Genomic DNA, 11153 nt, shown 5'->3' with positions numbered 1-11153 from the left:
TTTTTTGACTGTTATTCCTGCAGTCAGAAAGTTTTTCCAAAACTTCATTCCTTTGCTGTTTAGAAACTTCTTTATAATTTCCATTGTCTGTTTATTCAGGACCAGGTTACAGTCATTTGTTCTAATTCCAGAAATGTCTTTTACTCTCCTTCCTTTTGAGTACTCAGACCCCTGAGGTGTCCATGGATAGCTGTCAAAAACTTCAGTTTTCCTTTCACTAAGCTAAACATGTGGAGCCACATTTGTTCTCCCCTTAAACAGCCTCATCAGTCCCTGTGTTTTGTAGCAGTCCTTCTCTATACCTATACCTACTTCAATTATTATTTTCACAATAATACATGGATTATATACAAGTTTCAAATCATATCCTGTGCAATGGCAGCAACACCATCTTGCACCTGCAGAAAATACCTTTCTGTCCATACTCTGGAAGTTGTATTCACTGACTGGGGAGCTTTCAACTTTAGAAAAGCATGAAGAATTTCAGTTAGCACCTGGAAGTTTATACTTGAGACCTCATAGGAAGAGGCACATGAGTTTTCTCAACTGGGGGATGGTGCCCAGGGACAATCTTGATGCAGCTATTAGCAAAGCATGCTAGGATGCATCAGGGAAGATTTCTCTAGCAGAAGTGGTGAGGACTTTTTGTATTACTAATGAGCTAAACAGTGCCAGTGAAAAGACATTGACAATATAATCCTGATTGCCCATACTGGGAAATTGCTTGAGTGATCCCTGGAGTTCTTTTGGGATGTGGCATTGTTCTGAATAATTCATTGACATGTGTGTGGACTTAGCACATAGTGGGGACCATTCACCAGATATATTCACAGCATGGGCGCCCTTTTTCAGAGGCTGGGATGAGTGCCCACTACTGTGGCCTAATGATCTCATTGCCTCAGAATGGTCCCACGGGGGTTTAATTTATGAGACCAGACATAGCTATACACATGAGGGTGCAGCTCCTCATGTCAAGGACTGTGCACAGTTCTGATCATCTGTACTGATGGCAGAGGAGCTCAAAGATTGCAGCTACAGCTCTTAAACAGCAACAGCCAGCAGAATATCATCATATCATTTAATGGCTAAAACAGTCTCCAGCCACAGAGATTTGACCAATATAACTCTCCCAACACAGCTCCTGGGGAAAGGCTGGAGACCATCTTAGCCCCAGCAGTATTCACATCAGATCTGTGGAATGGGACCTTCCAGTTCTGGAGCTCCAGAGATTTTCTCTGAAATGGCACAGCTGTGTCAGATGGTATCCAGATCAGAGTGGTCCATGGCCCATCCTATTTGCTAAGATCATTTCAGCCAAACTGGCTCAGATATACTGAAGAACTACCTTGGTGATCAAAAGAATCCAGAATTAACTCTATGAGAGCAGGAAAAACCGATTTGAATGCTTTTGAAAAAAATCTCCTTTATACTCAAAGAGAGCTTTATGTACAGAAACTGTCCGCAGCCCCTGGGAATTTGGTTCTCAATTCCTTTAACTGGAGCATGTCAAATAATTTCAGCTGTCACATGTCATGTCTGAGAGACCATGAGCTTTGACACAATATGTGTCAAATATACCTTCAAACGAATGCAACACTTCTCTGGGAGGTAATGACAATTGCTGAGCATGATTTCCTTCCGAATAAATATGAAAACTCCGCAGACATCAGTCAAAAAAAATTAACTCTCCTTGAAGACATTTCATAATAAATGCTTTCTTTCCTCTGTCTTTGCTACCTCTCTCCTCGCTCACGGAAAATGCCAAAGTGGATAAGTTCAGGACTTACCTCACTGAAAAGCAAGGGGGCCTAGAGTAATGAAAGCCAAAACCACAAATATCTGTACATAACTAGGGTTGTATGAAGTTGACAGACATCTTGTCCTTATTGCTACTGTGTCACTCAGTGTCCATTACTGGCTGTTGTCCAGCAGACAGTCCCAGAGATAAAGAGGGAAGGACTCCCTCTTGGCATGTGTATGAAGCCTATTGCAGGGACCATGTCACCTCTTTAGGGCCCCTGCTTACACTTGCATTCTGCTTAAAATATTTCTCAGACATTCAGTTATCTCCTCAGAGGAACCAGGAAGGAGAGGAGAAGCACTTCTCCTCTTTTCTCTTTAAGTACAATGAAAAGACTCAGACCTGGTCCCCAATTCAAGACCTGTTCAGAGATCCAACAAAGCAAACATCTCTTTGTTAGGGGACCACCAACAGTTCATTCAAAAGGAAATCTAATTTCAAAAGTGGTCATAAATAGATATGTGATCTTGAAAATAAGAATTTTACATGAAATGCAGTTAGATATAAATAGAAGACAATCTAAATTTATGGACTTTGTAAATATATCCAAACTTACTCTCAAAGCCCATGAATGTGGTGAAAGGACTCCATTTTTCACATAACCAGTGGGGAATATGGGACTTACAAGGATAAAAAAATGTCCCTACAGTCACACCTGACCGAGAGCTATGAATTCCATTGAGATTTCATGATCAGCAGATGATAAGTTAATCATGATGAGAGAAAAGTGTCAATTAGGACAGCTCTAGGAGCATGAAATAGATGTAAATATCCCATTATAGCCGTTAAGCAATGTTCCTTCAATATGGCACGGCAAGAGGCACAGGGAAAGGACCAAGGAAAGATGAGCCTGGCCAAGCTGGTTGTCACCTATGCCAAGTGCAATCTGTTTGCTGCCAGCAAACCCAAACCACCAGCAGTGGCTATCTCAGAAGTGACAAGTCCCTGATTCAAGAAAGAAAAACAAATGGGCATTTTAAATTTACCTGCAAACTGTCCTGATTTTACTCTCCTCTAAAATAACCTGTGTTTTCTAAAAAGAAAGTCCTCTCTAAGAGAGATTTTTAGCCTGTTTGATAGACTATTCAGCAGAAACTCTGGGAATAATAAAGGAGTGTTTAAAGCAGATTGCTTGCCTCATTCAGCCGTGCCATGGAGCTGATCCAAAGACACCCAGGAACTTTAAAAGGTGCTGGAGCTGGCCCATCGGTTTCTAGTACTAATAGGAGCCGAGCTGTTAGTGTTTTTGCATGACATCCTGTAAGGAAAATCACTGGCATTTGGCTTACTCGGGAGATTTCACCATCTGTTATTGTAGAGACCCAATAATGATACAAAACACGAATAAGCAAAAGAAAACCCCTAACACTCTGTCAAAGTTAGTGAGGTCTTAAAATATTCCTGCACAGGTAGAGAATTTGCTGGAGGAGAATCAACAGAGCACCGGGCTCAGTTACATCCTGTTTCCTGTGTAAGACCTGTCAAGCAACTCCTATCAACACGTCTGCAAGTGAGTGTGAGTAATGGGTTTTGTTTAAATTCATGTGGTGTTTGCTACCTACACCCAGACAGATAATGGACAGATAGCAGAACAATGATCATTAAGAGGCTATCACTTAATTCTTGTTTTATCCTGCAGCTTGTCTGCCTTCATCTGTCTTCCCTTCTGAAGAAGTGAGCACGTTCCTTCTGTCTCAGATGGAAATGCAATAGCCTATTATGCATTCATCATAAGTTTTCCATTTTCCATTCAAAATCATGACAGTGATACAAATATGAAAGCCCACAGAATTTGTTTCCAAAAGCATTCAGCTCCACGCATATATGTTTAGCTTTCTGCAATTGAATTTCTTATCCCCCAAAACACACAGTCAACTTCCTTCTAAGTAGCAAATATAGCATTTTAGGAGTTTATTTGTCTTACCAAAAGCAATAGGTATTAAGTATGGTGGTAAGGGCAGAGCATCCTACAAAATATTGAAAAAATCTGTTGGCTTACTGCAATTCTATTGATTTAAGAAACACAAAGGGAATATGCTGAACAAGATGAAATAGGAAATTAAGTAGCATCATGTGAATATATTAGTAGTAAAGCATCCTACATACTCTCATCACTGTCAGGTTTCTGCAAGACAAAAATGTGTGTTCTGAAAACTATGTCCTTCCAATACAAATATTGGTAAGCATTCATTGCCCTAGCTATCTGAATTCCTTTGGGTTTAAGGAAGCTATCAAAGCCTTACAAGTTGTGACTGCTGTTGTGCAAGCAAAATTAATTACTCCTTTTCTGCTTCCCATATTTAAAGCTTTAAATGAATCTTGCTATGGAAAACATGAGAAGGAGCAGAGGGGCTGTCAGGATGGGATTGTAAATCTTTTGGTATTTAAAATCTCAGACCTGACTGACCTCATGCCGGTGCTTCAGACCAGTATTTGTCTTGGTGTTGTAAAGCAAGCAAATTACCTTTACCCAGGCGTGAATCCCACTTTGCAGTCTAACTGGGGTATGAGGTATTCAAGTGAAATGCTCCAGTCAAGCAAGTAAACATTGAAAAACAAACAAAAACATTTGCATTTGAGGAAGTATTAAATGTATTTATCATCTGCCCTTTGAGCCTGTGTAAGTGCTGGAGTAAGAAGGCAGAAATATGAATAGTTGTAGCTCAGTTATTTAATAAAATGGAAATACATGAATAATTAATACAAATAATAACTGGTGCTTGCTCAACTGGTGTATGCTGAGATTTTAGCTGGTGCTTGTCAAGGCATGATGGACTAAGGGTTACTTGGGGAGAGGGCTCCCTTGTTGCCCAGATCCCAGGCACACGGTGGGATGCAGCACAAGCTCAGGGCTGGCTATTTTCAGTGCAGTGAGGAGCTCCCAGCAGCACCCTGCTCATGGCTGTAGGATGAAGCCTGGCTTCAGAAAGCAGAGTCAGCCTGCCAAGCACTCTGCCTACAGTGTCTGTCTAAGCAGCAGCTCTGGGCCAGGGGAACTCACACTCAATAGGTGTTATTGACACCCTCGTTCTTCAGCTGGCTTCCCTGCTCTTCCCCACAGCCTTTAGAAAGGCTCTCCAGAAAGCACTTTGGAGCAGCAGCCAAACTCACATTCTCTGAAAACCCCATGGGATTTTCCTGAGGAACATTCATGTGCCCAGAAAGTAGAGGGAACCCCAGAAAAACTGCTAGCTTATGATTTTCTCTCTGTGTGCATGCAGCAGAGATGACCCCATATGCCCTATTGAATTGTTCTTCCACCAGTCCTTTCAGAAGGGAGCAGGTATAAAATTCTCCAGAGAGTATCTCCAGTTTTACCAGTGTGCCCCTAGTTCCTGCTTTACCTATCAACTTACTCTCCCACTTCCCAAAAGATACCTTTACTTTCAAGATGTGTCACCACACTGAAGTTTGTGAGGCATGGTGCCAGCTGGATGAATCTGTCTAAAGCCTGAGGATCATGGGATTCATCCAATGGGGCCAAATTTCTGCTGCCATCAGAGGCACACCTAATTTACCTCCATGCAAAGAGGAACAGAGTGTACTCACTGACCTGACTGCCGTGCACTGCGGGAGCGTGTCGCGCGTTCCAAGCATTAATCCTTAGGACACAACTGCAAGGTCACAAAGCAATGTTATCTTCTATTTTCTATAGGTACAAAGAGGTGAGCCAAAGACAGAGAAAGACTGTCCAGATTTGAGTGCTCTGGTTTACCTGCTAGACTGAAGACTTTCCAACAGTTGGAAGGGGATTTTGTGTATTATATTGTGACCCCAAACCACCAGAAAAAAGTAATCTCATGTGCTTTAATGAGTGTAGAAAATATGTGATGTACATGAGTTTTTACGAGATTTGGGGAAGTCTGTATTTAAATTAGGTGATTGTCATATGGTCAAAAAGTGCTGAAGGACACCTTCATAGAAAATTCCAGGGTTTGCTCCTTCTCATCAACAGCACAATGAGTATTGAGGGCACTTTAAATTGTTCTCACCTATTATCTGACCTCTTTTCTCTTGGTTCTGCTGCTGGCTATGCATTTCCCCATAGAAATTAATTATCTTTATGGACAAATAGCTTTGTAATAGACTATCACTGTGGCCACAGCTGTCTAGTTTAAGTGAGGCAGTACGGGTAAAGAGAAATGGGTATTCAATAAATGTTTTTAGGGGAAAAATTAGCTTTGGATGATGAAGACCTGAAAGTGTTTTGGTAACCTAAATGGTGTTTACTTTTAGTAGCTATGAGTCTTATAACAAGAACCATCTCTTCTTGTGTATGGACTGGGCTGTACTGAAGGTAATACCCCATTGCCTGCAGCTTCTTGTTCTCTTCATTGTTCTTAGGCATTCGTGATTTCTGAGAGTTTTATTCTGACACTGGGAAAGAAGTAATCTTTGCTTCTTCTGCCATTGATTCAGGCCATACTTTGTTTTCTCCACAGCTTCTCATTGCTAAAATACAGGGATGGCATTATACCCTGTAATAAAGGGAGTTGTAATTGTGGAAAAATAATCTCGTTTCTTGGTTCAGCTGCTGAAAATGAGAGAGCTATTCATAATTCCATGAAAAAAAATCCTGAGTGTAAGGGTTAGGTGTTCAAAACAGAGAAGTAAACTGGAGAAAATTAGTTGTGTTGTAGGTTTACTTCCCTGCTGCTTTGCTGATCCATCTGGGACATTCTCGGTCCCTGAGTGAAGATCATGCCATTACTTTAGACTCACAGTCTGCACTGAAGCACAGCTAATGCTCTCCTGTAATTGTTTCCTGAATGCTGAAAACAGCAACAAAACCCACATGCATGCATGCACATGTATGCTCACTGCTATGCTTAGCCTGATGGAAATTTTGTAAATTGCTAACCCTGTCTGGAACTGTATCACTTCCAACCAAACATCAGCACATCGGTTTGGGCAGCAGAGCTAGGAGTCAAAAATGGGTTCTGTGGAACAGCAGGCTTAACAGCTGAAACCATCAAAGCTCTGAGCCTCCATGCTGGCCAGATGATGAGTTTTTAATTTCTTCCCTGTGGGTCCTGAGATGCAACAGATAAAATAGGAAAAAATTCATATGTCAGTTCTGTTGGCCTTTAAATGTAAATGGAGAAAATCTGCAACTTTTATCAGAAAAGAAACTAATCAATTGATGTATTTCTGTGGACCTACAATAGTTGTGTATCTCTCCCATGCAGATATCTATCAAAACACTCTGAATTTCTTAGTTCACCTACTCAAATTCCATATACTTTGTACTAGATGCATAAAATCAGAGGAAAGGAGGGAGGAATTTAATTTTACACTTGAAAAATTATGGATCTTTCATTTCTATGCCTCCCCACATTACACTCATATTTAATTTAAGATCTTAAGTGGTTCTAAATAAGCTTCTAAGATTCAGTTTAAGCACAAAATATCCATTCAGGACGAATGAATAATTCTGAATATCTGGAACAAGAGAACAAAAAGGGTTTTAACATTAACAGTGGGACAGATCCATCAACAAGATAACTATGATTGACACAAATGGACCCTCTTTCATTGGTTCTTGATTTGGCCATTGCATTAGGCAGTGTTTTATTCCTTGTGATTACAGTCCTAGCTCAAAACAGTCTGTTCATACAAGAGAATTTGTAGTTCCAGTCTATAGTACCCTTGACTCACTGAACCAGTGGACCAGACAAAAGTCTCATGTTGATAACTGACACAAATTCTTGAATTTATCTTGAAAAATGTGCAAGTTTTCCCTGACTGTGGTGCCTCAAATACTTCCCATCATGTGGTTGTCTCAAGCCCTAGATGACTGGAAATGTAGAGTTTTCTCCTTGAGGCTGAGTACACCAATAACTTGGGAGAAATAAGCTGCTGGCATGAAGAGGGGAAAGTTTGGAAGAGGAACAGGAGATCACAACTGGAAAAAAAAGGAGTGGGATACACCTGGGAGCTGCTGAGGGGCTCAGCTGAGCAGTAATCAATGAAAGCAACAGTTGACAGACTGAAGAAATGGAACTTTCAGCATTTAAATTACTATTGTAACAAACAAACTTCCTGCATGCCAACACCCTGACAGCAGAGTGCCAAGTTAACTCACCAAGTTCATGCTGGACTAACTGGGGCATGCTGTGAAGATAATAAGAGCATTTATCTGTCATGAATGCAAGCTTATGGATTGATAGATCATTTGATCTGTATGACTGTATTATGGATTTGCCATTAGCTTTTATCTTTAGCCATGCTGACAGAATCAAAAAACATATTTATTACACTTGGTGGGTTTTAATCGACTTTGCATTTTCCTGTGAGTAGAGTTGGAACACAGATAATCTGCAAAATACACTGACAATCTTCCAGTTTATTCTGGTTTATTCATTTTTTTTTTTCCAAAAAACAACTGAAGAGCATAGCACAGATGAATTCTCCTGTAAAAGCTTTACATAAGATTTGATGGAGAATAAACTAGCATTAGCCACAGAAGAGAGAAAGATGCAGTGCAAAAAAAGCTTATCCTCTGGGCTTGATGAAGAAAACAGCTCAAAGCTAGCAAATCAATGATCCCAGAATGAAACTGAAACACTGCCCACAGAAAAAATGGATTTGCAAAATGTGAGCTCTCCCTATTTCATATGGTATTGCTCCTTCTCACAGAGGAGAGCTTTTAGTGCTAAGGCACATGGCCTGAAACTACCAAGGCCTGATAACATCCAAATAATGTGACAGAGGGACCAGACCTCTGCTACACTGAAAATCTGAGAATGAAGGGAGTCCTTCTTACGGAGATATCTTTGTTGTTGATGTCTCATGTGACCCAAGTGACTATATGTGGATTTCATCAATACAGTCAATAGAGTGCAGGGTATGAATCAGCCTAAAATAGAAAGGACCTGGGGCTTCTGGGGCACAGCAAGCTGTCCATGAGCTACAATGTGTCCCAGGAGTCAAGAAGGACAATGATATCCTGGGATGCACTAGGAAAAGCATTGCCAGCAGGTCAAGGGAGGTGATCCTGCCCCTCTACTCACCCCTAGTGAGGCCACATCTGCATACTGTGCCCAGTTTTGGGCAGCTCAGTATAAGTGAGAGGGTCCAGAAGAGGCCACAAAGATGTTTGGGGGTCTGAAGCATCCCTCCTACAAGGACAGGGTGAGGCAGTTGAGCCTGTTCAGCCTTGCAGTAGGAAAGAGGCAAAGGGCAGAAACTGATGCCTGGGAAGTTCCACCTGAACATGAGGAAGAATTTCTGTCCTGGGACCAAGCACTGGAACAGATTGTGCAGAGAGACTGTGGAGTCTCCGTCACTGGAGATAGTCGAGAACCATCTGGACACAATTCTGTGCTCTGGGATGACCCTGCTTGAGCAGGGAGTTTGGAGCAGGTGACCCACTGGTGCCTTCTAGCCTGACTGATTCTGTGATTCTGTGAAATGAATGGCATGCCAACAACTTTTGGCCATGTTGGCCTCACCGACTAAAGGAGAGTCTGAAGAGTCCACTCCACCCAGGAAATTCCTTTGTCCAGCTCTACAGACCCTGTTCATTGTCCATGGAGAGAAATAGATACAGTAGTGCGCAATTTATTTCATCCTATTTCAATGTTTAAAATATATTTGATGAACCAAGTTCTGTAATTAACTAATTCCAGGAACAAAGCTGTGCTATTGGCTTACATAACAACAGGGGAGGTTAAAAAGTTAAAGCCTGGGACCCTGCAAGGATAGAGGAGTTCTTGTAGCATGTCCTGGTCTTTTGAAGGCTGTTTTCCTAAGGAAATAGGGCTTATGCAATTACATTAACTGTCAATTCCAATAAGGTTTGAATGCTAGCCAGTGTCAACAAAATCATACAAAATACAGACTTTGAAGACATTAATTTGTTACAGGTTTATTTTTTGGGGAAAGGAAGGTGGCTGAATAAAGGAATGAAAAACATTATTAAAATCCCTTGATAAAGAAAGGCTGAGGAGTGAGCTCAGCCACACAGCAAACAGCAAAAACCCCCCTGCAGGAAACCACAGGCAAAGAGGCTTTCCATGGATAGGCTGTATCACTATTGTCACCTATCTTACATCAGCTGGAAACTGCCAGATGATGTATCTGTCTTGGAAAAACTAAAATGCCCTGGTCTTATTCTATGTCAGAAAGAATACACTCAAACTGGAACACAAGTGTCACCTGGGGATAGCCTGTGTTTGACTGACATCAGTGAAAGCTTGGCTCTGAATTCAGTAAAGCCTGATTTCACGCCTTGCAGACTTGTTTTAGGCAGGGAAGTTACAGGGAGGGCACAGTCAAAGCAGCCAGTAGCTTATCCAAACCAGTGAGAACTCTTCTGGTCAGGAGTACTAGCCATATTTGACACCTCTTTATTGCAAATGTAGATGTCACTTCTACAACCTACTAGGACGTACCAAAAACATGCAGCCTGTGATAAGAGTAGGCTGTTACTCAAGTGTTGTCTTCATTTTATATTGGAAAGATGCCACAGGAGTTCCCATTTTAAATCTTGTCACCTGTTTTCACAGGCCTTCCCTGTTTTCCATGTGTATTTTTCACTCCTGGGTGGAATAGGAAAAGTCAGATGTTGGCTATGCTGTTTTGATTTCCTGAGAAAAGGTAGCTGGGCCTGGGCCATGAAGGGAGGGTATTTCACTGCTGACAAACTGAGTGTGATAGTCCTAAAAAGCACATAAGTTCATTCAATTTAAAACATAGGGAACCACATTTCTTTCTCTCTGCAAGCTGTTGTGTACCTTAAAGGTCTAGAATTTAGTCAAAGATATCTACCCTAGAAAATGAATTTAAAAATTTCCCCTCAAGTTCCTTCACTTTTCCATGCTTTTTATCCTTCTTCAATTCCCCTCTTCCCAGTCACTTTTAGTGAGACTCCCAGAGCTTGTCCCCACTCTCAGCACACCCTGAGCTGCTGCTCAGCTACTGCTGCAGCAGAGCCACATCCAGGGCTGCTGTTTGCTTCCTGATTTTGCTCCTTGCTCAAAGATCCCTCTGCAGTTCATCACGTGTGATGTACTTTGCCTCCCAGAGGCACGACACTGGCATGTGGAGTAACACCACAGCCCCGGGAAAAACAGACAATCTCCAGAGATGGTTCTTCTCCATCATCTTCCTCTCCATGAAACAAGCTGTGGAACTGGAAGAATATGCCCTTGAGGGGAGTGCAGCCTGATTCACAATCTGGCATGTACAATTCCTAACCTACTTTTTTTCTCATGCACCTGGCCTTGTGGTTTCTCAGCTCTCCTTTTTCGATCGTTGCCTGACAGGAGAATTTGAGGCAATTATGACAGAATGGCTTTTATTGCATGCCTGCTGCCATGAGGATGGCTCTGCCTTCCTGTGGTCAGTA

General features: G+C 41.6%; 1 protein-coding gene across 6 annotated transcripts in view; it reads left to right on the top strand.

Moving 5' to 3' along the window:
* GRM3 (glutamate metabotropic receptor 3) overlaps nucleotides 1-11153 on the top strand; it is a 102605-nt gene that overhangs the window by 34941 nt on the left and 56511 nt on the right. For 2 of the 6 annotated variants that reach the window (XM_064421847.1, XM_064421845.1), the window contains exon 2: nucleotides 3211-3311. The exons of 2 other annotated variants lie outside the window; for them this stretch is intronic. The gene's annotated coding sequence lies outside the window, so the exon portion shown is untranslated. Of the gene's footprint in view, nucleotides 1-3210; nucleotides 3318-11153 lie in introns of all 6 variants that reach the window. 2 more of the 6 variants (XM_064421843.1, XM_064421844.1) reach the window with 1 other exon arrangement.

Source organism: Passer domesticus, chromosome 5, assembly GCF_036417665.1.
Source record: "Passer domesticus isolate bPasDom1 chromosome 5, bPasDom1.hap1, whole genome shotgun sequence".
NCBI classification, from domain to species: Eukaryota; Metazoa; Chordata; class Aves; order Passeriformes; family Passeridae; genus Passer; species Passer domesticus.
Note: the sequence above shows the minus strand (reverse complement) of the source record. Positions and strands in the feature narration are given on the sequence as shown.